The sequence below is a fragment of the Canis lupus genome, chromosome 16 (assembly GCF_011100685.1).
Source record: "Canis lupus familiaris isolate Mischka breed German Shepherd chromosome 16, alternate assembly UU_Cfam_GSD_1.0, whole genome shotgun sequence".
NCBI lineage: Eukaryota > Metazoa > Chordata > Mammalia > Carnivora > Canidae > Canis > Canis lupus.
In genome coordinates, this window is record NC_049237.1 from 55,883,847 (window position 1) to 55,890,692 (window position 6,846).

The 6,846-nt window shown below is 35.0% G+C and overlaps 1 long non-coding RNA gene across 3 annotated transcripts in view; it reads left to right on the forward strand.

Moving 5' to 3' along the window:
- The window catches only part of LOC111090366, a 48,383-nt gene extending 41,805 nt beyond the window's left edge, over positions 1 to 6,578 (forward strand). For all 3 annotated transcript variants that reach the window (XR_005371715.1, XR_005371713.1, XR_005371714.1), the window contains one exon: positions 6,306 to 6,578. This is a non-coding gene — a long non-coding RNA (uncharacterized LOC111090366). The remainder of the gene's footprint in view (positions 1 to 6,305) is intronic.
- The last annotated feature ends 268 nt before the right edge of the window (positions 6,579 to 6,846 follow it).

The following is a 6,846-nucleotide window of genomic DNA, read 5'->3' on the forward strand; positions in this document are numbered from 1 at the left end:
CATACCAGATGTCTGCCACCAGACCACTCCTGGGGCCACAGTAAAACTGGTGTGTGTGGTTATCTTCCCCTCTTCCCAGGATAGGAGTCACTTTGGAGTGATACTGTCCAGCTTTATAGTGACACCACTATAAATGGACTCTTGCTGAAGGTGGGTTGGATGGGCTGGATCTGCATGAGAATGTGAGAGGTGGGGAGCAGGCACTGTTAGCAAGCTTGGTGGAAAATATTCATTTTGGTTCTCACATGTGTGGGGTTATCTAGGCCAGGGAGTGGGGTGAGAAATGGTGCTTGCCAGCTCTTTTGTTCTTAGAGAAGTCCCTAGAGACCCCTGTCCCTCTAGCACACATTCTGAGTTTAGTAAATAAGTCTTTTCTCACATACCCCAGGTGTTCTTCAAACTGCTATCTCTATGCTATATCTCAGTGGGGCTATGTGTTATGCTCTGACTCTTTAAGGATAAGAACTCATTTTCCTACTGCTTTCTGGCTGTCCCAGAGCTGAGCCTGCTGATTTTTAAAGTTGCCATGTTGAGCCCCACTGATTGTAAAAACTTGTGAAGTTAGACCCCTGTGGTTTTCAAAGCCAAATGTAGGGATTTGTCCCAGTGCTGGTCCCCTGTGCCTGAGGTGCCTGGTGTGGGGTCTGATCCTCCCTCTTCTTTGTGTTTGCTGTGTCCTTTCCTCCTGCAGACAGTCTTGTGAGTCAGCTTGTTTCCCAGCCATGTCTCTGCTCTTCCTACCATTTTCAGTGTGAACTCTTCTCTACAATTAGCTGTGGAGAGTCTTTTCTGCCTGTCTTTGTGTCTTTCTTGAGTTATTTACACTGTTATGGGTGTTATATAAGTATATCTGTGAGTCAGAGTGAGCTTAGGATCCTCCTTCTCTGCCATTTTCTCCAGAACTGATATTTCTATGTTTAATTTCCTGAAGAACCTCCATACTGTTTTCCATAGCAGCTTTGCAAGTTTATAATCCCCCCAGCAGTGCTCAAATGTTTCCTTTTCTCTACATTCTTCCCAGCATTGGTTATCTTTTGTCCTTTTGATGGCCTTCCTAACAAGTGTGAGATGATATTTCATTGTAGTTTTGATTTGCATTTCTCTGATAACTGTGGTCATCACCTTTATTAGCACCTGTTGGTCATTCATTTATCTTCTTTGGAAAAATTTCTCTTCAGGTCATTTATCCATTTTAATTGGATTATTTTTTATTTGTTGCTGTTGAGCTGTGGAAGTTCTTTATTTTGGATATTAAATGTTTATCTGATGCATGTTTTGCAAATATTTCCTCCCATTCCGTAAGTCATCTTTTCACTTTGTTGATTGCTTCTTTTGCTGTGTAGAAGCTTTGAAGTTTGAAGTAAGTTCCACTTCTTATTTTATTGCCTTTACTTTAGGTGTCCTATCCAAAAATCATTTCCAAGATCCACATCACAGAACTTTTTAAGTCTTTAATCCATTTTCATGAGTATATAAGATAGGAATCTATTTTCATTCTTTTACATGTGAATGTCCCATTTTCCTGGCAGCACTAAATGAAGAGACTGATTTCTCTTCATTGAATATTTCAGGCTTCTTTGTAAAATATTAATTGATTGTATATTCTTGGGTTTATTTCTGGGCTTTCAGTTCTGTTTCATTGATCTATTGGTCTGCTTTTATGCCAGTACTATGTAGTATTCATTATCATAGCTTTATACTACAGCTTGAAATCAGAAAGTGTGATGCCTCCTGCTTTATTCTTCTTTCACAGGGTTGCTTTAGCTGTTTGGAGTTTTGGCAGTTTGTATAAATATTAAACTGTTTTTTCTGCTCTGTAAAAATGAAAATACCATTGGAATCTTGATACATATTCAAAGGGACCCAGATATCCTGATGTTATTATAGTAGCATTATCAAAAATAGTCAAATTATGAGAAAGCCCAAATGCCCGTCAACTGATGAGTAGATGAAGAAGCTATGGTGTGTGTGTGTGTGTGTGTGTGTGTGTGTATTCAGCTATCAGAAAGAATGCACTCTTACCATTTGCAATGATGTGGATGGAGCTAGAGTGCATGATGCTAAGTGAAATAAGTCAGTCAGAGAAAGGAAAATACCATGACTTTACTTATATGTGGAATTTAAGAAACAAAGCAGATGAACATGGTGGGGAGAGAGAGGCAAACTATAAAACAGACTCTAACTATAGAGAATAAACTATGGGTTGCTGGAGGGGAGGTGGGCAGGAGGCATGAGTTAAATGCGTGGTGGGTATTAAGGAGACCACTTGTGATTAGCAGTGGATGTTATCTGTAAGTGATGAATCACTAAATTCTGCTGCAATTAATGTTACAATATATGTTAATTAGAATTTAAATAAAAGCTTTAAAAATGTATCAATTCTTTAAATTCTTTTAGGTAATTTGTCATCAATGTATAGAAAAATTACTAATTCTGTATGTTAATTTTGTGTCCCATGGCTTTACTGATCTCATTGATCTGTGTGTGCATTCTTTAGTATTTTTCTATATAAAATCATGTTATCTTCAAATAGAGATATTTTTCCCCAATTATGATGCATTTTATGTCCTTTTCTTGCTTAACTATTCTGGCATGGATTTCCACAATGTAGAATAAGAACAGTACAAGTGGGCACTCTTGTCTTATTTTTGATTTTACAGGAAAAGCTTTCAACATTTCATTATTAAGTATAATGTTAGCTGTAAGCTTATCCTATATGGCCTTCATTATGTTGAAATATGTATCTTTTATATCTAATTTGTTAAGATTTTTTACCATGAATGTATATTGAATTGTATAATGTGCTTTTTCTGTGTCTATTGATATGAACATGATTTTTTTTCTTTTATCCAATTAATGTGCTGCATTACATTGATTGTTTTGCATATGTTCAAACATCCTTGCATTCAAGGATGGTTGGTTATGTAAATCATATTTTGATATGCTATTGAATTCAGGTTGCTAGTATTTTGTTGAGAATTTTGGCATCTATATTCATCAGAGATACTGGTCTCTGGACATTTTTGGACAGTGTCCTATTCTGGCTTTGTTATAAAAGTAATGCTGGCCTCATGAAATGTGTTGAGGTGTTCCCTGCTTCACAATATTGTGAAAAAATTTGAGAAGAACTGCCATTAATTCTTAAGTGTTTGGTAAAATTCACCAAGGAAACATCTGGACTGGGCTTTTCTGTATTGGGAGAATTTTGATTACTGCTTCAGTCTCCTTACCAGTAATTAGTCTATTCAGATTTTTTATTCTTCCTGACTCAGTTTTGGTGAGTTGTAAGTTTCTCAGAATTTTTCCATTTTTTTCTAGGTTGTTCAATTTGTTGGCATACCATTGTTCATAACAGCCTCTGATGGCTCTTTATATTTCAGTGGTATCACTGGTTTTAATATCTCCTTTTTTATTCATCATTTTATTGATTTGGGTCCTCTTTTTTTCTTTGGTTAGTCTAGGTAAAAGTTTGTCCATTTTGTTTCTCTTTTTAAAAAAATATTTAATTTGGTTAATCATTTCTATTGTTTTCCTGTTCTCTATTTGTTTCTGCTCTATATTATTTCTTCTAAATTTGGTCTCTGTTCTTCCTTCTACTTCATTAAGAGATAGAGATAGGTTGGGTGTTTTTTTGTTTGTTTTGCTTTTTGGTGTGTGGGGGGAGTATCTTTCTTCCTAATGTAGGCATTTATTGCTATGAACTTCTCTCCTAAAAACCACTGTTGCTGCATTTCATAAATTTTGGTATATTGTGTTTCCATTTTCTTGATTTCCCCTTTAAATTCTCTGATCCATTGGTTGTTCAGGAAAGTGTTGTTGAATTTCTGTGTATTGATAAATTATTCAATTTTTTTTGTTGTTACTGATTTCCAGCTTCACATCATTGTGGTCAGAGAAAATAAATGGTGTGATTTCAGTCTTCTTTAATTTTCTAGGACTTGTTTTGTGATCAAAACCATGCTCTCTTGTAGAAAATGTTCTATCTGCACTTGAGAAAAATGTATATTTTGATGTTGTTGAATAGAATGTTCTGTATTTCTCTGTTCTCTCTGGTTTAAAGTGCTGTTTAAATCTGCTTTCTTATTGACTCTGTCTGGATGATCTATCCATTATTGAGGGTTGGGTATTAAAGTCCTTAACTGCTATCTTATTGCTGTTTATTGCTCCTTTTATTTCTATTAGTTTTTGCCTTATGTATTTAGGTGCTCAGCTCTTGGTCACATAAGTGTTTATAATTGTCATATCTTCTTGGTGGATTTGACCCTGTTAAGATTAAGCGACCTTCTTTGTCTCTTCATACCATTTTTGTTTTGAAGTCTGTTTTGTCTGATAGAAGTATCAAAGTATCTGCTTTGTTTTTCTAGTGACCATTTGCTTGAAATTTCTACTTGCATCCTTTACTCAGTGTATGTGTATCTTTAAGGCTAAATGTAGGCAGCATATTGGTGATTTTTAAAATCCTTTTAGTTATTCCATATATTTTGTTGGAGAATTTAATCCACTTACACTTAAAGTAATTATTGATAAGTAAAGAATTTATTATTACCATTTATTAACTGTTTTCTGGTTGTTTTGTAGATCCATTGTTCTTTGCTTCTTATCCTGCTATCCTTTTTGTGTGTGTTTTGATATCTTGTGGTATCAGCATACTTTGAATCCCTTATCATGTTCTTTTGGGTAGTTACTATAGTTTTTTCCTTGTGGTTACCATGAGACTTGCTAAAATATCTTAAATTCCTGACACCCTATTTTAAACTATCCAATAGAATTTCTATGCTTTATACTTTCTCTTCTGCCATGCATTTTAGGTTATTGGTGTTAAGATTTATATATTTTTATATTGTAAATTTTACAAGTACAGATATTATAGTTATGGTTTTACTACATTTGTTTTTTAACTTTTAAACTAGAGTTAAATGAATTATGCACCATTCACATACTACAGAATCTCACTTTGACTATATATTTAACATTATCAGTGTGTTTTGTTACACTTTTATGCCTTAGATGGAAATTAGCTTGATTAAGCTTTCAGAAATTTACCTATTTTCAGTTTCTTCAAAGAATCAATTGATTAGTATTTGTTATTAATTTCTAGTATCAACTTTATTATTTTATTCACTTCCTTGAATACACTGAATAGATTTTCCCTAATTGCCATTGATGGATATTCAGCTAATTTGTAGTTATTTTTATTACTAATAAAAAGCTATTAGAACTATATATTTCCCTCAAAATATTACTTTATCTGTAGCCTAGGAGATTTTTCTTCAGTTCTAAATATTATCTCATTTCCATTGTGGTTTCTTTTGATGTATCCATTATTTATAAGTATGTTTCAAACCTACAAATACAGTTAATGGACTGCTTTATGCTATTGATTTTCTAAATTGTTTTTTAGTTCAGAAATATAACTTGTATGAAAGCAATAATTTTTCTTTCCATGATTGAAACTCTGAGCCAGATAGTGTAGTTTCTTGGTCAAACGGTGAATTTTTTCCTTCTTCACCAAGTATGTACCTGTCCCAAATTTTGGTTTTATTTGGAAGGTCTCATCTCCAATACTACTCACTTTATATAGGCCCACAGCTTCATTTTCTAACCCCATTTGCCATTTAAACCCAAGTTCCTAGTTCCCAAGGGTCCACTCTCCTCATTCCCGAGTAAAAGCATTTGGCCTTAAGGCTCTAGATAGTTCTTGGTTTCTGGCTCCCTCTTGACTTTTCACACACTGCAGATTTCCTTTCTTATAGGAGTTCTGTGATACATCTAAAAATAAATTTGTAATTTTTTTTCTTCAGAATCTCTTGTATGTTATAGCAGTAGTGTTTTCAGGTTATTAAGCCTACTTTATTTCTTAATATTTTTGGAAGTCAAAAACTTGAAGGTTATCTATATTCTTTACATTCTTTCTAAATAAAATCTATTCTCCTCAATTTCCCCTAAGGGAAAGGTCATGTAAAAAAGTAAAGAAGAACCCCCAAATCAGCATTTTTTTTTCTGCTGCATCTGCAATTAAGTCACCACTTGTTACATGAAATAAAATACCAAACTGTTAATGACTGTAAGCATAAACAGAGATGGAGAAATAAACTTACTATTTACTTTTAGCTGTAGTTACTAACCTAGAGTGATATCCTACACATTGTAGAGAATGGCGCTCTAGAGTAATAGAGTAATACAGTAAGAAAGAGATGTTCTATGGCATGGCAGATTTTTATACATATTTCTTTATTTTCACGATTTGGATCTCATTACTTTAAGGCTGTGCAATAAACACCTTTGTTTTCCTTTCCTTCTCAAAGATTAATGCAGAATGTTGACTTCACACTTCACTGGCCCAGTTGTGATCAAACCCAGGATCCCTGGATGTTACAGTACTTCCTACAAGGAGCAGAGACAAAAGTTTTCAAACTTTGGATGTAAATGAGCCACTCCTTCAAAAGGATCCTGGTTTGGGCAGCCTGGGTGGCTCAGCAGTTCAATGCCACCTTCAGCCCAGGGTGTGATCCTGGAGACCCAGGATTGAGTACTGTGTCGGGCTCCCTGCAGGGAGCCTGCTTGTTCCTTTGCCTGTGTCTCTGCCTCTCTCCCTCCTTCTCTCTCTCTCTCTCTCTCTCTCTCTGTCTCAAACAAATAAAATCTTAAAAAAAAAAAAAAATGTCCGGGCTTACAAAAAAGATATGGACATGGCCAACAAGCACATGAGAAAATGCTCCGCATCACTGGCCATCAGGGAAATACAAATCAAAACCACCATGAGATCCCACCTCACACCAGTGAGAATGGGGAACATTAACAAGACAGGAAACCACAAATGTTGGAGAGGATGCGAAGAAAGGGGAA